This window comes from Lithobates pipiens, unplaced genomic scaffold (genome assembly GCF_037356315.1).
Source record: "Lithobates pipiens isolate NorthernLeopardFrog02 unplaced genomic scaffold, aLitPip1_a1.2 Scaffold_28, whole genome shotgun sequence".
Lineage (NCBI taxonomy): Eukaryota > Metazoa > Chordata > Amphibia > Anura > Ranidae > Lithobates > Lithobates pipiens.
Window position 1 is genome coordinate 82,149,186 of NW_027507789.1, and position 25,743 is coordinate 82,174,928.

General features: G+C 48.6%; 9 pseudogenes; all 9 read right to left on the bottom strand.

Moving 5' to 3' along the window:
• Window positions 1–7,894: 7,894 nt before the first annotated feature.
• Window positions 7,895–8,014, bottom strand: LOC143936792 (5S ribosomal RNA; annotated as a pseudogene).
• A 95-nt stretch (window positions 8,015–8,109) lies between these two features.
• Window positions 8,110–8,228, bottom strand: LOC143936324 (5S ribosomal RNA; annotated as a pseudogene).
• A 3,940-nt stretch (window positions 8,229–12,168) lies between these two features.
• Window positions 12,169–12,287, bottom strand: LOC143937035 (5S ribosomal RNA; annotated as a pseudogene).
• Window positions 12,288–15,169: 2,882 nt separating this feature from the next.
• On the bottom strand, window positions 15,170–15,288 carry LOC143937742 (5S ribosomal RNA; annotated as a pseudogene).
• Window positions 15,289–15,609: 321 nt separating this feature from the next.
• LOC143937251 (5S ribosomal RNA) lies at window positions 15,610–15,728 on the bottom strand (annotated as a pseudogene).
• A 320-nt stretch (window positions 15,729–16,048) lies between these two features.
• Window positions 16,049–16,167, bottom strand: LOC143936669 (5S ribosomal RNA; annotated as a pseudogene).
• Window positions 16,168–16,489: 322 nt separating this feature from the next.
• LOC143937447 (5S ribosomal RNA) lies at window positions 16,490–16,608 on the bottom strand (annotated as a pseudogene).
• An 8,638-nt stretch (window positions 16,609–25,246) lies between these two features.
• Window positions 25,247–25,365, bottom strand: LOC143936713 (5S ribosomal RNA; annotated as a pseudogene).
• Window positions 25,366–25,468: 103 nt separating this feature from the next.
• Window positions 25,469–25,587, bottom strand: LOC143937394 (5S ribosomal RNA; annotated as a pseudogene).
• Window positions 25,588–25,743: the final 156 nt, after the last annotated feature.

The following is a 25,743-nucleotide window of genomic DNA, read 5'->3' on the forward strand; positions in this document are numbered from 1 at the left end:
TCAGTGTAAGCCGTCTTCGTGCGTAACATAATTAATGGAACGATTTACACGTTGGAATTTTCAAGCTACGTCAATTTACTCTTAAATACCCTTTAGCTGCTTAGCTCACAACTTTGCTGTATGTAGCCGCGTTTACATGTAAATAACCAATGGGGATTGACATTTCATGTCCATCTCACATCTCTAATGCAATTTGTCTCTTTGCCATGTCATACTTTGCCAGTTATTATACTTTCTCATCCGATAGAAACCTAGTCGTTGCTGATATTTCATGATTACAGCAATCATCTCATCGAATTGCTATTCCGACATTTTGCCTTGGTATTACTTTGCAACGCTCTATTGAACAATGTAAAGGTAAGCTAGATATTGTGTGTATTTCCACTTAAACTCTACCTGTATATACTGTCTCAATATTATCCTTTCTAATTTTGCTAAATTAGATTATAGAGTTTGCTATGTCTAAATCCAGGTTACCTACTCACCTTTATTACGTATACTGCTAATTTTAGGATAATACAAAACCATCTTATTGCTTCTTTACACGCTGCACATATTAAGAGTAATGCAATGCTACCGTGAACAGTTTAATTGCTCGTCTCACATTTAGCTGGTATCTCTCTGCTATAGGAAACTGAATTTGTACTAGAACGATCACTCATCTAATATCAGTCCACTCAGTGCTACCGGAATAACTTTTACATTTAGAGTAATGAAATGATTTCTCAGTAATTTTGGAGCTACTGCAACTAACGCTTCCGATCTCATTTCGACTGCAATACTTAATCTCTGCTATTGCAGAATATTTAGCTGCTGACACGTAATGAACTTGATTGATAAAAACCTACACACGTTGTTGCTGTTATTTCGTGTATTTCCACTTAAACCCGTTATAGTTATTTTGCTATATTTATTACTAGTATAAACAGATTACTATCTCTAAATCCTGGTAAACCAGCTCACACTAAACCATCTAATTTCTACCTTACACGCAGCACATATTAACATATTAACATTTAGCCGGTATAGTGAAATAGTAAACGAAATGTGTAGATCACTCATCTAATATCGTCTTTTCAGTGCTACCGGAACAACTTTTAAATGTAGAGTAATGCAACGATTTCTCAGTTTTATGAAGCTACTGCAACTAACGCTTTGGATCTCTTTCCTGATAAATTACGCTCTGCAATATTAAGCCATGTAAATTGTCCTATTGGTCTGCTAAAAATGCTATGTATAATAATACAAATCTTTTAAAAGCAATATCGTCTCACTGTAATACTTACACTCTGCATAATATATATGAATAATGTGAATAATGCTAATAATAAAGTCGTCTAAAACTCGGCTATAAGTAGAGAATAAAACTATCTTAGATCCCGTGCCCGTAATCTATATACACTAGCCTGCCTTCTTTTTACAATAGTCTCGGTGTCCCAGCCTCTCTGCATACACTAGCCTCACTGAATTCCCCAGACTGTCTTCTGTATACACAAGCCTATCTGTGAAAAAAAAATAGCCGGTCTTCTGCATACTCTAGCCTCTCTGTGTAACACAGTCTCTCTCTGGATTCCCTAGCCTACATCTCTGCATACCCAGGACCTTCCTCTGTATAATCTAGCCTATCTGTATACACTAGCCTGTCTTTTGTACAAATTAGCTTCTCTGTAGCCTGTCTTCTGTATACACGAGCCTCACTGTCTACTCTTGGTTGTCTTTTGTATACACTAGCATCTCTTTATACATTAGCTCTCTGTATACCCAAGCCTCTCTGTATACACTAGTCCACCGGTATACACTAGCAAGTCTGCATACACTAGCCTCTCTTTGTAACTCAACTTCTCTCTCTGTATACCTTAGCCTCCATCTCTGCATACCCAGGACGTTCTTCTCTATAATCTAGCCTATGTGTATACACTAGCCGGTCTTCTGTAGACATTAGCCTCTCTGTATAAACTAACCGGTCTTCTGTATACACTAGTCCGCCTGTATACACTAGCAAGTATGCATACTCTAGCCTCTCTCTCTGTATACCCTAGCCTCCATCTCTGCATACCCAGGACGTTCTTCTGTATAATCTAGCCTATCTGTATACACTAGCCTCTCTTTTGTACACATTAGCCTCTCTGTATAAACTAGCCGGTCCTCTGTATACACTAGTCCGTCTGTATACACTAGCAAGTCTGTGTAACCAAGCCTCTCCCTCTGCATACCCTAGCCTCCATCTCTTGCATAAACCAGGACCTTCTTCTGTATAATCTAGCCTATCTGTATAAACTAGCCTGTCTTTTGTACACATTAACCTCTCTGTATAAACTAGCCGGTCCTCTGTATACACTAGTCCGTCGATATACACTAGCATCTCTTTATACATTAGCTCTCTGTATACCCAAGCCTCTCTGTATACACTAGTCCACCGGTATACACTAGCAAGTCTGCATACACTAGCCTCTCTTTGTAACCCAACTTCTCTCTCTGCATACCCAGGACGTTCTTCTCTATAATCTAACCTATTTGTATACACTAGCCTGTCTTTTGTACACATTAGCCTCTCTGTATAAACTAGCCGATCCTCTGTATACACTATTCCATCTGTATACACTAGCAAGTATGCGTACTCTAGCGTCTCTCTCTGTATACTTTAGCCTCCATCTCTGCATACCCAGGACGTTCTTCTGTATAATCTAGCCTATCTGTATACACTAGCCATCCATCTCTGCATACCCAGGACGTTCTTCTCTATAATCTAGCCTATTTGTATACACTAGCCTGTCTTTTGTACACATTTGCCTCTCTGTATAAACTAACCGGTCTTCTGTATAGACTAGTCCGCCTGTATACACTAGCAAGTATGCATACTCTAGCCTCTCTCTCTGTATACCCTAGCAAGTCTGCATACTCCTGCCTCTCTGTGTAACCCAGCCTCACTCTCTCTCTGTATACCCTAGCCTTCATCTCTGCATACCCAGGACGTTCTTTTGTATAATCTAGCCTATCTGTATAAACTAGCCTGTCTTTTGTACACATTAGCCTCTCTGTATAAACTAGCCGGTCTACTGTATACACTAGTCCATCTGTATACACTAGCAAGTCTGCATACTCCTGCCTCTCTGTGTAACACAGTCTCTCTCTCTGTATACCCTAGCCTCCATCTCTGCATACCCAGGACGTTCTTCTGTATAATCTAGCCTGTGTTTTGTACACTTTGCCTCTCTGTATAAACTAGCCGGTCTTCTGCATACACGAGTCTCTCTGTATAACCTTGGATGTCTTTTGTATACACTAGCTGCTCTTTATACATTAGCTCTCTGTATACCCAAGCCTCTCTCCTCTCTGTATACAGAGGACCGACTAATGTGTACAGATAGGCTAGATTATACAGAAGAACGTCCTGGGTATGCAGAGCGCTCAGCTTCAAGGTATGGCCAACGCGAGTAATATGAGGGACACTCCTCACCCCCGCCCCCACCTACCAGATCTGACTTTCATCCCCTTGCCTTCTCTGCCCCGGTCATCTGGTGGCAGTTTTATGCACTCCCTGGCCCCCACCCATTCATAATCCTTACCGACCTTTCTTTCCGCTGCTCACAGAAACACACTGGATGACTTGTCTAATTAACCAACTTGTACAAGACACCGCTATCCTCCTGTCTGACACCGGTCCCCCTTGGAGGCTTTACTCCCTCACTGTTTGGGTAGTCCCTGCCTCTCCCTGGATGCTCCACATATACCACAACGACATTGTCAGAGGGGCACCACTTGACAGGACACGGGGCTGTCATGCCGGTGGCATCTCCCATTGGAGGAAGGGATGATGGCCCCAACCCCTTGGCAGCAGGTTCTTTCATATACAGACCAGGGCGGCTCATCTTCCCTTCTGGAGTCTTGACCTTAGATGGGGGATTTGCACTTTGGGGGGTCTGAGTGATACCTAATGCGCTGTACTGGAAGGGCTTGACATTCCCGCATATGTGTCCCCTCCCCCTGGATGCGCCCCTTGTCCCCCCCTCTAGCTCCCACCTACTCTTTGCCGACATTGCCTTCTGCAGCTTTCGGGGACCCTGGATGACTTATTTATTGAGCCTATTGGTACGAGACACTGCTTCCCTCCAGGGTGACTCTGGACCCCCCTGGAGGATTTACCCCTTACTGTTTGGGCAGTCCCAGCCTCCCTCTGGATGCTCTACACAGCCCCCGATGGCGATGCAGGAGAGACACTAATTGGCGGGCCCCAGGACTGCTGCTCGGGTGAAGTCTCCCATTGGATGGAGGGATGGTGGCCCCAGCCCCTTGCCTGCTGGATTTTCCATGCACCGACCAGGGCTGCTTCTCTTTCATCTTGATGTGGTGACCATGGAGGGGAGGAGTTGAAATTTATGGGGTCCGGGTGTTTGCTGGTGGGAGTGCGCTAAAGGACTTGACATTTCTGCATGTTTGTCCCCTCTCCCCTGTTTCCCTCCTCCCTTCCCCCCCTTCCCATCCTTCCCTTCCCTCCTTTCCCTCCCCCTTTCCCCCTTCCACTCCCCATTTCCCCCCTTCCACTCCCCCTTTCCCCCCTTCCCTGCCCCTTTTCCCCCCGGGGCGTGGACGGGGGAGAGGGGGTAAGGAGAGGACAATCTGCCAAAGGGAGAAATGCATTTGTTCGGGGACTGCATGTACTTTAGGGGTATGGGACGGGGTGTGGTGGATCCCATTCTGTGATGCCTTTTCTGTTGTGACGGACTCCCTCGTGCATGCCTACGTTTAGGGCGAGCCGAGGAGACCCCTCAGTGCTAACAGTTATATGCTCTACCTCTGTTTTGGTTATACTATTGTTTTTTGTTTCTTTGATGTTACTGATTGTCTTTTATTTGCATACCGGTATCAGACGTGACATTTACCACTGCCGGGACTGGGGGGACTAGGATTCGGGGGCTCCCTCTCCAACCTGTCTACCCAATTACCCAAGTAGGACAGCGCGTTAAACCCAGTGTACATCTGGTAAGCGCTATAGCATAATTGTGCTGTTTTAGTATACCCTTCCTGTACTGTACTGTACAAATGCAGAAAAATCTTAGCCAGGTCGGTAAAGGAGTTGAAATCTGGCTCTTACATACCACAGTTGATAGATGAGAATGGCCAGAGGGCCTCTACCCCAACCCAAATAGTCGAAGTCTTTGAAAAATGTTACTCTGATCTCTACAACCTGCCCGATTCAGGGTCTGGACAGGACAATATAGACAGATATGTAACCGGTTCTGGTCTACCAACCCTCTCATCGGAATCACGGGAGTACTTGGAGGACCCGATCACACTGGAAGAAGTCCAGACGGCCGTGGGACCTCCGAAGGTGGGTAAGGCTCCGGGCCCTGACGGATATACCGCACAATACTTTAAGACCTTCCTCCCTATTCTCGGCCCGCGCTTGGTGAATTTATTTAATACTCTGAGCTCGAATGGGGATTTTCCTGAGGATACCCTTAGAGCCCACATCTCGTTGATACCTAAGGAGGGCAAAGACCCGGGCCTATGTGGGAGCTACAGACCCATTTCCCTCCAAAATTCGGTCCTAAAACTATTCTCTAACTCCTCGCCACGTGATTGGCACATCACTTGTAGTCCCTTATACATATTGACCAGTTAGGTTTTATTCCCACCAGGGAAGATAGGGACAACACCACTAAGGTGCTTACCCTGATCCATAAAGCAAAGTCATCTGGGACCCCTTGTCTTTTCATGAGTACTGATGCCGAGAAGGCTTTTGATCGGGTCAAATGGACATTAATGTTCTCGGTCCTTCGCCATATAGGTCTGAGTGAACGGATGCTGGCATGGATAAGTAAGATATACTCACGTACTTACATTCCACCGGACATCGCACGTACGTTTATGTTGAACTTCCCCCCACCCCTTGTCACTAAGATCCGCAGTTTGCTTCACGGGTGGCATTCTGGCCTCCATTCCTGGTTCAGCAGATGCAATCTCATTAAAATGAACATACTCCCTAAATTTACTTATCTTTTCCAAGCTCTCCCGATCCAGATTCCAGTCCTGTTTTTTAAGCAAGCTCAATCCTTGCTCACTCAATTTAACTGGGCCCACAAAAATCCCAGACTTAAGCGGTCACAGCTGACATTGTCTAAACAACAGGGAGGGTTGGTTCTCCCTAACTTGCGACGCTACTACCTGGCCTCCCATCTGGGGCGTGTATTGGACTGGAATCGAAACAAACTTTCTAAGCTCACTCCCGAATTCCGCTAAGAAGCGCCATGTGGTGCTATAAGTATTTACCCACAGAATTTATGTCACATCTCACTATAGGGGCTTAGTTGAAAGTCAGTCACCTGATCGCTACCCAAAACACACTCACGTCTTTGACTTCCCCCCTATTCCCTATACGTGGCCATCCAACCTTTGAACTGCGGACCCACTTAGAAATTCCAACCTAGTCAATGCGTCTAAATTCATCATTGATGGAAAATGGCCTTCTTTCTCAACCCTAACAGATCCGACAGGGCTTTTCCAACTGCCTTTTTGGAGAGCGGCGCAACGACATCATTTTCTCCATTCCATCCCCAATCCTCAAACGTTCGCCCGCCCTCAGACGGAGTTTGAGACTCTATGCAGGAGCGAAGGCCCTTTGGCCCACATTCTCTCTCAAACAGATTACCCACACTTAACCTGTCTGGCCAACTGGGAAAAGGACCTTAATTGCTAATTTTCCCCAGCACAGAGACAACGCATTATCACTTTGGCTCTCAAAATGTCGCTGTGCACGAAGATACAGGAGACGAATTTTAAACTTCTCACCAGGTGGTATTTGACACCATCAAAGCTGCAGAAATGTTTCCCCTCTTCCTCGAACATATGCTGGAGGTGTGGAGAAGAAGAGGGCACGTTGCTGCACATTTTTTGGTCCTGCCTCAGTTTGGTGGACTTCTGCACAGAGATCCGATGCATGACACAAAAATTCACAGACTTCTCCATCCAGGAAGAGGCTGCATTCTTTCTCTTGCACCATTCACAGATTCCCATTAAGAAGTACAAAAAAATCTATTTTACGGCATGTGATAAATGCGGCGAAATCCTGCATCCCTCTCTATTGGAAAAAATGTTCCCCCCCTTTCATTACTCACTGGCTTAGGAAAATAGAGGACATTAAAAAAAATGGAGGACTTGATCCTCACATCACAAGGTAAACAAGAATTTTTTAAACAAACCTGAGACATCTGGAATACCTTTATATTCTCGCTGGAAGGATGTCGCCTGCTATCGCCTTAGTGCTCTGAGCTTTCCTTGACTGGCCCCTTGGACAGTGGCTGCCATCGTGTCTCGTCCCCCCTTCTCCTTTTCTGATCTTTCAACCCTTCTCTTTTCTGCCTTCCTCCCCTATCTCTCACCCCCTCCACCCCCTCTCTCTTTTGGAAAGAGTGGAAAATTGGGAATGACGGCCCCACACCCCCCTCTGGATGGATTATGCCGGAGGGACCTGGGGTTTGTGTGACCCTGGATCTTGGTACAGTACTTTATCCGTGCCTCGAATCATTGTGATTGATGGAAGGCAGACTCACAGTTGCGAATATACCTGTATCAAGTATTGTTCAGCTGCTTTTTGCTCTGTATTTCTCTGTTGCATTATGTACTCGGGGGACCGTCTTCCCCTATTTGGAGAAAAAATTATATTTGAAAAAAAAAAGAAGCCTACGACACCTGGTATTCCCAGGCGGTCTCCCATCCAGGCATTAACCAGGCCCGACCCTGCTTAGCCTCCAATATCAGACAAGATGGAACAGATTCAGGGTGATGTGGCCGTAGCCAATATCTTCAGGCACTCTCAACTCTCTTGACAAACACCAAGATGGTCACCTTGGAAACAAGCAGAAAAAAATAGGTCAATGGCCACAACATAAAAAGAAGCCTACGGCATCTGGAAATCCCAGGCGGTCTCCCATCCAGGTACTAAACTGGTCCCAACCCTGCTTAGCCTCTGAGATCAGATGAGATTGAGCTCTTTCAGGGTGGTGTGGCCGTAGGAGATTTCTTCAGGCACTCTCAACCTTGACTAACGCCAATATGGTCACCTTGGGAAACAAACAAAAAAATCAAGTCAACGCCAACAACATGAGAAGAAGTCTACAGCACCTAGTATTCCCAGGTGGTCTCCCATCCAGGTATTAACAAGGCCCGACCCTGCTTAGTCTCTGAGATCAGACGAGATCTGGTGCTTTCAGGGTTATGTGGCCATAGGCGAGCTCTTCAAGCACTCTCAACCCTCTTGACAAACACCAAGATGGTCACCTTGGTAAACAAAAAAAAAAAAAACAAGTCAACGCCAACAACATAAAAATAAGCCTCCAGCACCTAGTATTCCCAGTTGGTCTCCAATCCAGGTACTAGCAAGGCCCGACCCTGTTTAGCCTCTGAGATCAGAGGAGATCGGGCGCTTTCAGGCTTATGTGCCCATAGGCAATCTCTTTGGGCACTCTCAACCCTCTTGACAAATGCCAAGATAGTCACCTTGGGAAACAAGCGAAAAAAAAAACAGGTCAATGTCAACAACATAAAAAGAAGACTACGGCACCTGGTATTCCAAAGCCATCTCCCATCCAGGGACTAACTAGGCCCAACCCTTCTTAGCCTCAGAGATGAGAAGAGATAGGGCTCTTTCAGGGTGATGCTGCTGTAAGCGAACTCTTTGGGCACTCTCAACCCTCTTGACAAATGCCCAGATGGTCACCTTGGGAAACAAGCGAAAAAAAACAAAAACGAATCAAGGCCAACAACATAAAAAGAAGCCTACAATAACTGGTATTCCCAGGTGGTCTCCCATCCAGGTACTAACCAGGCCTGATTCTTCTTAGCCTCCAAGATCAGACGAGATTGGGTGCTTTCAGAGTGCTCGGACTCTTTCCCCATCACTAATGGGACGAGGCAGGGGTGCCCTCTGTCTCCCCTAATTTTTATTCTGACACTGGAACCACTTATGTGTCACGTTCGGAATGACCCGAATATTACTGGCATATCCAAACCCTCGGCACACCACAAAATTGCGGCGTACGCTGACGATCTAATTTCTTTCGTCTTCAATCCACACATATCGCTTCCCAATATACTCGCGACTCTCCAGCGATACGGCAGCCTATCAAACTATAAAATCAATTGCACCTTTGTCTGTATTGAATATATCGGTCCCGGATGGTGAGGCCAAGAGGCTACGCTCCGCTTTTCCATTCTACTGAGCTGAAAAATCTATACGTTACCTGGGCGTTGACATCGCAGCGGATTTGGCGCAATTGTACCCGCTTAATTTTGTCCCTCTCCTGAAAAGACTGAAATCTGATTTGGGAAACTGGCATGCTTTAACACTGACCTGGTTCAGGCGCTGTAATGCATTCAAAATGACGGCCCTCCCGCGGATTTTATACTTGTTCCAGACATTACCGATCCGGTTACCCCCAATTTTTTTCAGACAACTGCAGGTGCTGCTCCGGGACTTTATTTGGCCGCGCAAACCGCCCAGAGCCCGTTTGCAATTGCTTGCCAGACCAAAGGACAAGGGGGGTCTGGGTCTCCCAGATCTGAGACAATACTACAGAGTGACTCTGCTAGCGAGAGTCGTTGATTGGCATTGTAATGGCCAACACAAGCAGTGGGTGGAGATGGAGATTGAGGATGGATCCATTCCCCTATTGACCTCCCCGTGGCTCCTGTCCTCCCTACCAAAAGACCTCAGAGGTCACCCCGTAGTGGGAGCTACGTTGGCTGTTGTGCGGAGGTTGTTACGCTGCACACACATTGCTCCCCTGCCGTCACCAATGACTCCGGTTATAGGTAATCCAGACTTCCCACCGGGATTTACCAACAAGAAACTGCAACAGTTGACAGTGGTGGGGAAACAGCGTCTGGGAGAGGTGTGGCCCTCGGGAGGGCTCCCGACCACGCAATCTGTCGCCAAGCTTTCTGACCCTCTGCTTGACTTGTTTAGTGCTTATCAACTTCATCACTTTCTTCTGGCCATACAAAGGGCCCCCTACACTCCTAGAGACCTGACGCCCTATGAATCCATCTGTCACAAAAAGGAACCTGTGTGACACACCCTCTCCCTCCTGTACAACCTATTAAGTAGTCAGGAGGAGGAGTCGACCCCCACCATTTATCCACAAATGGGAGAGGGACTTTGGCATCACATTTACCCCACAATAGATAGGAAAGATCCTGACATTAGTACATAAAGATTCCATCGCAAACCAATATCAAGAATCAGGATACAAGATAGTCTCACGCTGGTATAGAGTCCCATACCTTCTGAATAAAATGAATAGATCGATCCCGGATGTTTGTTGGAGGTGCAATTCAGATACGGGGACCATGGGACACATTTTCTGGGCATGCCCGGCCTTGAGGAACTTTTGGGTGGAGGTGACCGAGACGATAAAAACTCTCAGAAATGTAGATATCGCAGACAACCCAGCAGCCTGCCTTCTACACTTGACCGAACAGCCTGTTCGAAAATACAAAAAAACACTCCCGATGCAACTACTGAATGCCGCCCGGGCCTGCATTCCCACACTGTGGAGGCAGCCTCAGCCCCCCATCCAAGGTGCTGTGGTATTCCAAAGTCAATCATATTCTCCGGATGGAAGAATTGACCCCCACCCTTCACAACACTGAAGAGGCATTTAGTGTTACATGGAGGCCCTGGAGGTATTTTTCTGGTACTTGAGACTACATTCGGGAGGTGAGCAGCGCCCCTGTCCCAGAAAAAGACTGAACATCTAACGTTTACCTACGTAGGCCATGTCTGCCCTGGGTGGCATCCCCCCCCTCCCTTTTTGTCTTTATTTTTCTATTTTTCCCCGCCGCCACCCCCCCCTCCTCTCTCTCCGTCTTTGCACTCTCTTCTTCCCCCGTCCTCCCTTTTGACTATGCCTTGTCTCCTTACTAGCCTTTGGGACCCAGAAGAGCCCCAGGGTTCTGGACACGACCGGCTCATATTTTACTCTGGTTCACATAGGTCATGATAAGCTGGCTCGCTGTGGTCCCAGTTGCTCTCCATGATTACATTTGTCCGAACAGGGCTGCATTAGTTATACTGTACTACATGTCCGAGGTGGGGTTTCTCTCTTTTCTGCATGAAACTCTAGGACTCCCCTCTGAGAACCTGAGTTATCTGGCTGCCTATTTTTTGTTACCATGTAATTGTGACCCTGGGTCATGCTGTATGGTTGACTGTTATATTTATGTTGTTCTACTTATACTTAATAAAAGAATAAAACAAAACAAAAAAAAATAAGTCAATGCCAACAACTTAAAAAAAGCCTATGGCATCGAAAAATCCCAGGCGTTCTCCCATCCAGGTACTAACCAAGTCCCAACCCTGCTTAGCCTCTGAGATCAAATGAGATTTGGCTCTTTCAGGGTGATGCAGCCATAGTAGATTTTTTCAGGCACGCTCAACCCTCTTGACAAACGCCAAGATGGTCACCTTGGGAAACAAACAAAAAAAAACAAGTCAACGCCAACAACATAAAAAGAAGCCTACCGCACCTAGTATTTCCAGACGGTCTCCCATCCAGGTATTAACAAGGCGCGACCCTTTCTAGCCTCTGAGATCAGCGGAGATTGGGCGCTTTCAGGGTGATGTGCCCATAGGCAATCTCTTTGGGCACTCTCATCCCTCTTGAAAAATGCCAAGATAGTCACCCTGGGAAACAAGCGAAAAAAAACAGGTCAACGCCAACAACATTGAAAGAAGACTACGGCACCTAGTATTCCAAGGCCGTCTCCCATTCAAGTACTAACTAGGCCCAACCCTTCTTAGCCTCTGAGATCAGAAGAGATAGGGTGCTTTCAGGGTGATGCGGCTGTAAGCGATCTCTTTAGGCACTCTCAACCCTCTTGACAAATGCCAAGATGATCACTTTGGGAAACAAGCGAAAAAAACAGGTCAACACCAACAACATAAAAATAAGCCTGCGGCATCTGGAAAACCCAGGCGGTCTCCCATCCAGGTACAAACCAGGCCCAACCCTGCTTAGCCTCTGAGACCAAACGAGATTGGGCGCTTTCAGGGTGTTGTGCTCGTAGGCAATTTCTTTGTGCACTCTCAACCCTCTGGACACATGCCAAGATGGTCACCTTGGGAAACAAGGGAAAATAAAACAGGTCAACGCCGACAACATAATGAGAAGCCTACGGCACCTGGTATTCCCAAGCTGTCTCCCATCCAGGTACTAACCAGGCCCATTGCTGCTTAGCCTCAGAGATCAGATGAGATTGGACTCTTTCAGGGTGATTTGGCCGTAGGCACTCTCTTTGGGCACTCTGAAGCCTCTTGACAAAGGCCAAGATGGTAACCTTGGGAAACAAGTTAAAAAAAACAGGTCAAAGCCAACAACATAAAAAGAAGCCTACGGCATCCAGTATTCCCAGGCGATCTCCCAATCAAGACACTAACCAGACCAGATCCTTCTATGGCACCTGGTCTTCCCAGGCAGTCTCCCATCCAGGTACAAACCAGGCCTGACGCTGCTTAGCCTCTGAAATCAGACAAGATCGGGTGCTTTCAGGTTGATGTGGCCGTAAGCATTCTCTTCAAGACACGCCCAACCCTCTTGACAAACGCCAAGATGGTCGCCTTGAGAAACAAGCAAAAAAAACAGGTCAAAGCCAACAACATAAAAAGAAGCCTATGGGCTTACAGCGGACCCTAAGAGATGGGACCCACTAGCTCTGTCATGGTTCGGACGCTGTAATATGAACGCAATGCCACGACATCTGTATCTACTACAAGCCTTACCTATCAAAATACCCCAGACTTTCTTTCATGCGGTTCGCTCAATCTTTATCAAGTTCCTCTGGCGCGGAAAACATATGCGTATTGGTAGGGCAATGCTGTTGCGACCGAAATTGCGGGGAGGTATTGGCTTCCCGGACCCTGCTCTATATTACACAGCGACGCACATGACACCGGTGGTTGACTGGTGCTGGTGTTCTGCCATATACTGTCCGGCCATGATATAGTGTCTGCGCCGTACTGCGCATGCCCAGTACGGAGCAGACGAAGCTTCGGAAAATCTCCGAAGCCGAACGGTAGCCCCACCATCCAAGCGGACATAGGGTTGTGAATATTAGAGGGCCCCTCGCAGGCGAGCTTCGCTCGCCACGCTTCGGGCTCGGCCTCACTGCGCTCGGCTCTTTTATATTCTTACTCTATGTCCACTTGGATAGTGGGGATAGAACCTGGACTCAGTGCGCAGGCGCCGTTCACGCTCGGCAATTTTCGGAATCTGTGTTGCTGTGTACTGCGCATGCGCAGCACACAGCGGACACTATCCGAGAGCAGGAGATGGTGCGGGTTCCACTGACTGGTCTGCCTTGGGCGGGGAGGCCATTGGAGCCCTGTGTGACTACTCACCCGTTAATTGGCCCCTCGCTCGCCGAGATGGATAGTTTTTTTCACCTTTCCCACCTGACTAACTTTCCTTCTCCTATGACCCCAATTATTGGACATCCTAGATTCCCTCCGGGCCTGTCTGACCAGGCCTTTACCAGGCAAGCCCCCCGAAAGGGCTTCTGAGAGCAGCCCTATTTCTTGGACCCACGGGCTTGATTCCCATGGGGACCATACTGCTAGAGCAAGTACCTGTTGCATTGGATAGCTGGAGAGCTAGACAGCTAATCCATTTCCTCGGATCACTACCTAACCATTCGTTCTTCTCTAGACAATTCCACCCCTTCGAGGAACTTTGCCTGGATGATGGCCCAGTTCGTGGTTTCCTCTCTAGGTCCTACCAAATCCTGACAGACGCACAATCCTCCACGGATCCACCCTTCCTAGCTAAATGGAAAAGGGACTTACAAACTACATTCTCCAAACCACAGAAGGACAGAATACTCTTTTTCGCCTATAAGTCGTCACTCTGCAGTAAATATCAGGAGATCTCATATAAGCTGATCACACGCTGGTATCGTACACCGGTGGTGTTGGCCAAAATATTCCCCGGTCAATCTGACCGCTGCTGTCGCTGTGGGCAACAGGCTGGCACCATTCTCCACATTTTCTGGGAATGCCCTAAATTACAAACATTCTGGCAGCCTGTCCTGAGACTCATCCACAAGTTCACAGACATTTCCTTAGCCAATGATCCCACAGCAGTTCTTCTCAATCTAACTCCTATGTCGAGAAAGCGTTATCATAAGTCCTTACTTAAACATCTCCTCAATGCAGCTAGGGCCTGTATCCCAAGTCAGTGGAAAGAGCAATCTGCTCCAATGGTGACCCAGTGGTTCGCAAGGGTAAATGATATTGAACGAATGGAAGACCTGACTGCCACAATGAGGGATAAAACGGAGGAGCATGGGAACAGATGGTTCTACTGGACCCAGTTTTCGCTTTTCGGAAGAATACCTCCGCGAGACATAGTAAGCTCATGGTGATCGTTGGAGATCGCTGTTCCAAACGTTGGACAGCTGATGAGCTGGTGAGCCGAGGGTGTCTCTTGCTCCCTGGGAGGGGACCCCATCCTATCCACTCTACCCACGACACCCCCTTACCCCTTCTTTTCCTTTTCTGCCATTTCCTTCCCCAATCTTCTCTTTCCCCTTCTCCCTCCTTTCAGTTCTACTATTTCCCTTCTTAACTCAAAAAAGGGAAAAGAAAATGGTATGTTCCGACCCCATTTGACTACTACACAATACTCTTCCCCTATCTATGGATATCTAAACTCTTCGAGGATAGCAGGGCTAGTATCAATAATATTTTAAGTGGTAGAGGATCCCAACGAGATGGAGCTTTAATCTCATCTTGATATGACCGCAAAGCTGTACACATGCTATTCTCCTCTGACTTCTTACCATTGGCTCTGATATCCATGCAATATGATCGTTTGTTTGTAACTATTTGTATCACACATTCTGTGAAGTTGCCTTTGCATTGTATGTTGCATACTACTAAATAAAAAAAAAAAAAAGAAGCCTATGGCACCTGGTATTCCCAGGCAGTCTCCCATCCAGGTACTGTTTAGCGTACTGTTTAGCATCCGAGATCAGACGAGATTGTGTGCTTTCAGGGTGATGGGGCCATAGGTAATCTCTTCGGGCACTCTCAACCCTCTTGACATACGCCAAGATGGTCACCTTGGGAAACAAGTGAAAAAAAAAACAGGTCAAGGCCAACAACATAAAAAGAAGCCTACAGCACCTAGTATTCCCAGGTGGTCTCCAATCCAGGTACTAGCAAGGCCCAACCCTGTTTAGCTTCTGAGATCAGAGGAGATCGGGTGCTTTCAGGGTTATGTGCCCATAGGCAATCTCTTTGGGCATTCTCAACCCTCTTGACAAATGCCAAGATAGTCACCTTGAGATACAAGCGATAAAAAACAGGTCAATGTCAACAACATAAAAAGAAGAATACGGCACCTGGTATTCCAACGCCATCTCCCATCCAGGTACTAACTAGGCCCAACCCTTCTTAGCCTCAGAGAAGAGAAGAGATAGGGCTCTTTCAGGGTGATGCTGCTGTAAGCGATCTCTTTGGGCACTCTCAACCCTCTTGACAAATGCCAAGATGGTCACCTTGGGAAACAAGCAAAAAAAAAAAAACGAATCAACGCCAACAACATAAAAAGAAGCCTACAATAACTGGTATTCCCTGGTGGTCTCCCATCCAGGTACTAACCAGGCCCGACTCTTCTTAGCCTCCAAGATCAGACGAGATTGGGTGCTTTCAGAGTGATGTGGCCATAGGCAAACTCTTCAGGCACTCTCAACCCTCTTGACAAACACCAAGATGGTCACTTTGGGAAACAAGCGAAAAAAAAACAGGTCAACGCCAACAACATAAAAAGAAGTCTACGACACCTGGTATTCCCAGGCGGTTTCCCATCCAGGTACTAACAAGGCCCGACTCTTCTTAGGCTCCAACATCAAACGAGATCGGGTGCTTTCAGGGTGATGTGCCCGTAGGCAATCTCTTCAGGCACTTTCAACCCTCTTGACAAAAGCCAAGATGGTCACCTTGGGAAACAAGTGGAAAAAAAAACAGGTCAAGGCCAACAACATAAAAGGAAGCCTACAGCACCTAGTATTCCCAGGTGGTCTCCAATCCAGGTACTAGCAAGGCCCAACCCTGTTTACCTTCTGAGATCAGAGGAGATCGGGCGCTTTCAGGGTTATGTGCCCATAGGCAATCTCTTTGGGCATTCTCAACCCTCTTGACAAATGCCAAGATAGTCACCTTGAGACACAAGCGAAAAAAAACAGGTCAATTTCAACAACATAAAAAGAAGAATACGGCACCTGGTATTCCAACGCCATCTCCCATCCAGGTACCCACTAGGCCCAACCCTTCTTAGCCTCAGAGAAGAGAAGAGATAGGGCTCTTTCAGGGTGATGCTGCTGTAAGTGATCTCTTTGGGCACTCTCAACCCTCTTGTCAAATGCCAAGATGGTCACCTTGGGAAACAAGCAAAAAAAAAAAAAACGAATCAACGCCAACAACATAAAAAGAAGCCTACAATAACTGGTATTCCCAGGTGGTCTCCCATTCAGGTACTAACCAGGCCCGACTCTTCTTAGCCTCCAAGATCAGACGAGATTGGGTGCTTTCAGAGTGATGTGGCCATGGGCAATCTCTTCAGGCACTCTCAACCCATCTTGGCCTTTGTCAAGAGGCTTCAGAGTGCCCAAAGAGAGTGCCTACGGCCAAATCACTATACTATATATCTATATCTATAATAATAAATAATATTTTTAGTTATTATATATAAGATACTATATAGGTGATTTGGCCGTAGGCACTCTCTTTGGGCACTCTGAAGCCTCTTGACAAAGGCCAAGATGGTCACCTTGGGAAACAAGCTAAAAAAAACAGGTCAAAGCCAACAACATAAAAAGAAGCCTACGGCATCCAGTATTCCCAGGCGATCTCCCAATCAAGACACTAACCAGGGTGGGCGTGACCTAGGCATGAAGGAGTGAGGACGCTCTTTTCCGGAGCTCCCGGTCCGTGACCCCTCCACACCCCTTTACCACAGTCTGGTCGCATATTTCGGCATCGCCGACATCCCCGCGCTTCGGCGGAACACAGCCAGCCGAGCGGGGTCCGCCGCTGCTGCCATGGACAGGTACTTGGTCCCGCTGCAGCCTCCGGCCTCCACGCCGGATCCAGCCAAGATGGCGCCCGCGGCCTCCGGCGCTCCAGGACACGCGGTACAGAGGGAAGGTGAGCAGACTGCTATGCAGGGACACGACATGCCCCCGTTCTCCCCGCCTAGTGACTTGTCCCCGTGTCTCCCCCGCTCACTGTCCATGGCCTCGCTTGACAGCCCGGACCATAGCGGCCTGCCACCCTGGTTCCCTCACAACTCCCAACTGTCCCAGAGACCCTCCCGCAGTGGAAGCCTCATCCCAGGACCGAATGGCCGGGCTGCTCTTACCTCAGACACACAGGGGGACCCACCGCTGCCACCAGCACCGGCATTATTGGGGGACAAGGCCATCCTAGCTTTACTCCAAAACCTTCCCACTAAAGCAGACTTTAGCTGTATGGCAGCCAGGATTGAAACGACCTTGCGACATGAAATCGCAGGGGTCAAACGTGACGTGTCGGCTACGAACGAGCGGGTGACCACCCTGGCATCGGATGTGACCTCCCTGACCACTGATGTTTCTGGCCTGCAAGCCGCACATGATACCCTTGCTGAAAGAGTCACACAGTTGCAACTCCTAGTGGATGACCTTGAGAATCGCAACCGCAGACGCAACATCAGGATCAGAGACTTGCCCGAAGCCGCTGGCCAGGCAGACCTCAAAGCCACAGTTACAGCTATATTTAACGCCTGTCTGGACCGCGCTGCTGACACAGTAATAGCCATTGATAGAGTCCACAGGACCCTGGGCCCCAGGAGCCCCACAGAGAACCGGCCACGTGACGTTTTATGCTGTCTCCACAATTACTCAGTTAGGGAGGATGTCCTGCAAGCGGCGTGGCGCAAAGGCAGCATTGATTTTGACGGGGCCCAAGTCACCCTTCTGCCAGATGTATCCCGCAAGACCCTCCAGATGAGACGCTGTCTGCGACCCCTTCTGGAACACCTAACTGAACGGAGGATTCCATACAAGTGGGGCCATCCGTTTCACCTTATAGTGCGCAAAAATGGGAGGCCCCTTGCGCTACGACACCCTTCGGAGGTCCCGTCCTTTCTGGAGGCTTTGGGCCTGCCCTCGGTTCAGGTCCCCGACTGGTTGGCTCCTGTTGTCCCCCAGGGAGCAGTGGCCCCGACGAACAACCCCTCAACCAGGCAACAGAGAGTGAGACGCCACCGTCGATCCCAACAACAGAGATCGCAGGCCCCTCAAGATCGTGAACCCTGAGAGAGTACAGTAATTTTCCGTTATTCCTGTGTTATACCCTTTTTTTTTTGTTTTCTTTTTCTCTACCAACATAGACGGCTGGAGTATCCAGCTTTGTGTTGTTTACCATGCCACGGGCCATTGTTCCCAGCGCCCCAGCTAGGGGAGAGGAAGGACATTGGAAGAACAGAGTTGGACACTGCGCTTCCTGGACGAAGCCCTGAGTTATTGGCGGTACTGTTCACCATTCTCGTTACTGTTTATCTACAGGTGCCCTAGTCTCGGCGCTCTTTGTGTTTTTGGACTGCCTGGTGGTGCCCCCGGGTGCCCCTGGGCGGCGTTCCTGCTCCCTCCCCCTCTCCTCCTCCCCCCCCCCTTTTTTTCCTTTTTTTTTTTCTGGGGGAGGGGGAGGGGTGGGTGCCTGGGTGGTATAAAGTTATCTATACTCTGTGTTGAAAAGTTTAATATGTTGGTCTAATTATGCACTGTTCTACTGTTGTTAACTGCCCGATACCTGCTGCAGTGATGTTCTATAATGCGTTTGATGTCGTAGTTAAGATGCCAAAGAATCTCCGTGCACGCCCGATTGCGACTGCATGGACCATGGGATGCTGGAGGGGTACTGCACCGACGAGTTCCTCCCTCTGCAGTGCCTTACCTCTTCCCCCACTAGGCCCCTCTGCCCTAACCGGCAGGTTCTCTCCGATAGGAGCTTTAGCAATTCCCCGATCTATCCCCACCCCTCCTACCCTCCTCCTCCCTACTAACTCCGGACCTTCTCCGCTTCGTTACTGCTTTTCCTTTTTCTCCTCCTCTTCCTCTGTGCTTGAACTCTATATCTACTACTGACTCTGGTGGGGACCGCCGGCCGGGTACCACTGCCGTTATGGCCCTGAAGCTGGTTTCCTGTAATGTGAAAGGGCTGAATGTACCTGAAAAAAGGTCCAGCTGCCTAACAGAATTGTGGCGGATGAAGCCCCAAATAGTTTTCCTCCAGGAGACCCATTTCAGGACAGACCAAATACCACGGCTTTATAGTAAGCACTTCCCCCTGGCCCACCACAGCACGTCCCCTACTTCCAAATCGAGAGGAGTGTGTGTTCTTCTTGCTAAAAACTTGCCGTGGCGCCTGTTAGCTGTCCAAGCCGATAGTGAAGGGAGATATCTCTTCATTAAGGGAACTCTCCACTCGCAAACTTTTACTCTTGCCAACCTATACATGCCGAATGTGGACCAGCTGCCGGCCTTAGAAGCATCCTTGGATGCCCTGGCTGCATTCTCAGAGGGTACTTTGATCATTGGGGGGGACTTTAACCTCACCTTGGACCCCCGCAGAGACTCATCATCGGGCACCTTTGCGATTTCTGCGAGAACGCGTTCACACATAAGAGACCTGCTACACTCCCACCGACTGATCGATGTGTGGCGTACGCTTCACCCACAGGATAGGGACTATACGTTCTTTTCCACCGCTCGTGGTTCTTACTCACGTATAGATATGTTTTTAGTCGCCCACAATGCTATCCCGGCGGTCACAGACGCTCAGATAGGCCACATAGCCCTGTCTGACCATGCCCCGATTTCTTTGATGCTGAAGCTACAACAGGAGTCGCGTGGTCAGTCCTGGTGGAGACTGAACGAGTCTCTCCTGAAGGACCCTGAGACCCACGCAGACCTGCTTAGGGAATTAGAAAGTTACTTTGATCATAACCGTGATTCTGTTTCCAACCCCCTCATGTTATGGGCGGCTCATAAATGCTACATTAGGGGCATTCTTATTAAACATGGTCATAGACTCAAAGTGGCCAAAACTGAGGCTCTCTCCAAACTTATTGCCAAGTTGCATGCGTGTGAACAACGACACAAATCCCAGCCGACTGCTGCGCTGGAGGTGGAGGTGAGAGATCTTAGAGAACAAATCAGAGATTTCTCTCTCTTTCAGGCTAGAACCAGACTCATGTGGGTCCGCAGGACGTATTATGAATATGGAGTCAAGTGTAGTAGGTCCCTAGCGAACTCCCTGCGTGCCCAACGCAACGCGTCCTTCATTCCAACCATAACCTCCCCTTCGGGTGCCAAGCTTCATGATTCACGGGAGATAGCGGAGTGTTTCCGATCTTTCTATGAAGCCCTTTATAACTTGCACCCCCGGGACTCAGGAGACGCCCTCCAGGCCGGCACAGCGGCCATTGACGAGTACCTAGCTTCGGCAAACCTCCCGTCGCTGGTTCCCCCGGACCCACATCTGATTTTCCAATTGAATTTCCAGCCGCTTCTAAAAAATGTTGCCGTAGATCTAGAGAGGTGGTCAAAGTTGGCGACCTCTTGGTTTGGGAGATGCAATGTGCTCAAAATGAATGTAATGCCCAGACTCTTGTATCTATTACAAGCCTTACCGATAAAAATCCCCCAATCATTTTTTAAAGCCATGCGCTCCATCTTTATTCGATACGTATGGCAGGGCAGGCCTCCAAGACTCAGCCGAACATTACTGCTCAGACCAAAAGACAAGGGAGGGATTGGCCTCCCAGACCTGGCATGGTAATATACGGCGGTGCACATGAACAGAGTAGTTGACTGGTGCAGACACCTGAAGGATAAGCTGTGGGTTCGTCTGGAGCGTGAATCCGTACCATTTCCACTTGAGGGTTTGCCCTGGAGTGGACCGGGCTGGTCGGGAGTGACGTGGGCACACCCACTCATTGAGCCAACGTTACAAGAGCTAGACAGATATTTTACCCTGACGGGCGTGCCCAGTTTCCCTTCGCCCATGACTCCTATTATTGGACACCCACGCTTTGAACCCGGCATGACGGAAAAGTCTTTCCGCCTCGACCCTGACCGGGACCTTGTGCGGGCCTCTTCTTTTCTTGGCCCTAGGACGTGGACAGCGGTCTCCACTATGTACGAGGCGTTAGCAACCACGGCCCTGGGACAGTGGAAGCTTGCCCAACTCTCCCACTTCTTGAAATCTTTGCCAAACAGTGGCAAATTCCGCAGACCCCTAACATCGTTTGAGGAGGTATGCTCAGGAGAGGAACCGACCCGAGGGTCTCTTTCCCTGTCATATCGCATCCTACTGGACCAACTCTCCCAGGGTAACCTGGTGTTCGTGGAAAAATGGGAGCGAGACCTGCATGTTCGGCTCTCGCCAGACCAGAAGAACCGCATGCTTCTTTTTGCGCACAAGTCATCCCTATGTAGTAAATACCAGGAAATAGCTTATAAAATTTTGACCCGATGGTACAGGACCCCCACTGTCCTGGCGGCTATGTTTCCCGGTCACAGCCCTTTGTGCTGGAGATGCGGTGAACAAGCCGGCACGTTACTACATATCTTCTGGGAATGCCCTCAACTGGCCCATTTCTGGAGACAGGTTCTCAATATCATTTTTGACCTCACGGCTATTGATCTCCAGAACAACGCAGCTGCGATCTTCCTCAATCTGACCCCACTCTCGAGCAAGAAGTACCATAAATCTCTCTTAAAACATCTTCTGAGTGGGGCCAAGGCATGTATACCTAGCATGTGGAAACAGCAGGCCGCTCCACTGAAGTCTCACTGGTTTGCAAGAGTTTGCGACATCTACCGTATGGAACAGCTCACATCAGCGTTAGGCGACAGGGAGGAAGAGCACACTGCTCGTTGGTTGTCTTGGAGCCTGTTCAGGTTTTCCGATGCATACAGATCCTATCTGTAGGCTCTGGCACGTGTATAGAGGGAAGGGTCCGGTCGCGGGAACCCATCGGAGTCCTCTTTCTTTCTCTCCCTTCTCGTATACCACCCTGGTTCACTCTCTCCCCCGTCTGCCTCGTAGCACTGTTAGCCCCCTATAACTTTCATTCTTTCTACCCCCATACCCTTCTCCTGCCCATTTGCTCCCCCCTCTTTCCCTACCCCCTAACTCCCAAGTATAATTAAAATACATGGTGATTGCAAGGATCTTTTCGTTTTGTTCCCTCGATTTCCCAGCCAGGGGTTGGCGGCCCTCGGGGTGGTCCCGGCTGAGCTCTTTGACCAGTAGAATGAAGGTGACCGATGTTAGAGGCCCCTCAGTTTGGGCCTTGAGGGGGATCGCCCCGGGGACTGCCCTGGTTTATAAGTAGACACTGGGGTGCCAGATCATTAGAGTGGGATAATGTGGTGGCCTAGCCACGGCTAGGGCTGCTGCTGACATAAGTTGTTAGGTTTCCCCCGGTCCCCCACAAAGTATTAACTATGTATTTTTGTTAACCTGGAAAACTGAGGGATCTATGTCTTTTACAGTTTGTCTCTGTATTACCTGCAATCCGTAAATAAAGAATTAAAAAAAAAAAAAAGTCACTAACCAGACCAGATCCTTCTATGGCACCTGGTCTTCCCAGGGAGTCTCCCATCCAGGTACTAACCAGGCCTGACGCTGCTTAGCCTCTGAAATCAGACGACATCGGGTGCTTTCAGGTTGATGTGGCCGTAAGCGTTCTCTTCAAGACACGCCCAACCCTCTTGACAAACGCCAAGATGGTCGCCTTGAGAAACAAGCAAAAAAAACAGGTCAAAGCCAACAACATAAAAAGAAGCCTATGGGCTTACAGCGGACCTTAAAAGATGGGACCCACTAGCTCTGTCATGGTTCGGACGCTGTAATGTGTTGAAGATGAACACGATGCCACGACTTCTGTATCTACTACAAGCCTTACCTATCAAAATACCCCAGACTTTTTTTCATGCGGTTCGCTCAATCTTTATCAAGTTCCTCTGGCGCGGAAAACATATGCGTATTGGTAGGGCAATGCTATTGCGACCGAAATTGCGGGGAGGTATTGGCTTCCCGGACCCTGCTCTATATTACACAGCGACGCACATGACACCGGTGGTTGACTGGTGCCGGTGTTCTGCCATATACTGTCCGGTCATGATATAGTGTCCGCGCCGTACTGCGCATGCACAGTACGGAGCAGACGAAGCTTCGGAAAATCTCCAAAGCTGAACGCCGCCTGCGCGGTGAGTGGAGGTGGTAGCCCCACCATCCAAGCGGACATAGGGTTGTGAATATTAGAGGGTCCCTTGCAGGCGAGCTTCGCTCGCCACGCTTCGGGCTTTGCCTCGCTGCGCTCGGCTCTTTTATATTCTTACTCTATGTCCACTTGGATAGTGGGGATAGAACCTGGACTCAGTGCGCAGGCGCCGTTCATGCTCGGCAATTTTCGGAATGCGCAGTACACAGCGGACACTATCCGATGGGGGACCATATGTGATAAGACACCGGCATGGGGAACTGAAGCTATGGGTCAAGCTAGAGCAGGAGATGGCGCGGGTTCCACTGGCTGGTCTGCCTTGGGCGGGGAGGCCATTGGAGCCCTGTGTGACTACTCACCCGTTAATTGGCCCCTCGCTCGCCGAGATGGATAGTTTTTTTCACCTTTCCCACCTGACTAACTTCCCTTCTCCTATGACCCCAATTATTGGACATCCTAGATTCCCTCCGGGCCTGTCTGACCAGGCCTTTACCAGGCAAGCCCCGAAAGGGCTTCTGAGAGCAGCCCTATTTCTTGGACCCACGGGCTTGATTCCCATGGGGACCATACTGCTAGAGCAAGGAGCTGTTGCATTGGATAGCTGGAGAGCTAGACAGCTAATCCATTTCCTCGGATCACTACCTAACCATTCGTTCTTCTCTAGACAATTCCACCCCTTCGAGGAACTTTGCCTGGATGATGGCCCAGTTCGTGGTTCCCTCTCTAGGTCCTACCAAATCCTGACAGACGCACAATCCTCCACGGATCCACCCTTCCTAGCTAAATGGAAAAGGGACTTACAAACTACATTCTCCAAACCACAGAAGGACAGAATACTCTTTTTCGCCCAAAAGTCGTCACTCTGCAGTAAATGTCAGGAGATCTCATATAAGCTGATCACACGCTGGTATCGTACACCGGTGGTGTTGGCCAAAATATTCCCCGGTCAATCTGACCGCTGCTGTCGCTGTGGACCAAATGTGGCCCCATTCTCCACATTTTCTGGGAAAGCCCTAAATTACAAACATTCTGGCAGCCTGTCCTGAGACTCATCCACAAGTTCACAGACATTTCCTTAGCCAATGATCCCGCAGCAGTTCTTCTCAATCTAACTCCTATGTCGAGAAAGCGTTATCATAAGTCCTTACTTAAACATCTCCTCAATGCAGCTAGGGCCTGCATCCCAAGTCAGTGGAAAGAGCAATCTGCTCCAATGGTGACCCAGTGGTTCGCAAGGGTAAATTATATTGAACGAATGGAAGACCTGACTGCCACAATGAGGGATAAAACGGAGGAGCATGGGAACAGATGGTTCTACTGGACCCAGTTTCGCTTTTCGGAAGAATACCTCCGCGAGACATAGTAAGCTCATGGTGATCGTTGGAGATCGCTGTTCCAAACGTTGGACAGCTGATGAGCTGGTGAGCCGAGGGCGTCTCTTGCTCCCTGGGAGGGGACCCCATCCTATCCACTCTACCCACGACACCCCCTTACCCCTTCTTTTCCTTTTCTGCCATTTCCTTCCCCAATCTTCTCTTTCCCCTTCTCCCTCCTTTCAGTTCTACTATTTCCCTTCTTAACTCAAAAAAGGGAAAAGAAAATGGTATGTTCCGACCCCATTTGACTACTACACAATACTCTTCCCCTATCTATGGATATCTAAACTCTTCGAGGGTAGCAGGGCTAGTATCAATAATATTTTAAGTGGTAGAGGATCCCAACGAGATGGAGCTTTAATCTCATCTTGATATGACCGCAAAGCTGTACACGTGCTATTTTCCTCAGACGTCTTACCATTGGCTCTGATATCCATGCAATATGATCATTTGTTTGTAACTATTTGTATCACACATTCTGTGAAGTTGCCTTTGCATTGTATGTCGCATACTACTAAATAAAAAAACAAAAAAAACAGAAGCCTATGGCACCTGGTATTCCCAGGCGGTCTCCCATCCAGGTACTAACCAGGCCCGACACTGTTTAGCATCCGAGATCAGACGAGATTGGGCTCTTTCAGGGTGATGCTGCTGTAAGCGATCTCTTTGGGCACTCTCAACCCTCTTGACAAATGCCAAGATGGTCACCTTGGGAAACAAGCAAAAAAAAGAAAACGAATCAACGCCAACAACATAAAAAGAAGCCTACAATAACTGGTAATCCCAGGTGGTCTCCCATCCAGGTACTAACCAGGCCCGACTCTTCTTAGCCTCCAAGATCAGATGAGATTGGGTGCTTTCAGAGTGATGTGGCCATAGGCAATCTCTTCAGGCACTCTCAACCCTCTTGACAAACACCAAGATGGTCACTTTGGGAAATAAGCGAAAAAAAAACAGGTCAACGCCAACAACATAAAAAGAAGTCTACGACACCTGGTATTCCCAGGCGGGCTCCCATCCAGGTACTAACAAGGCCC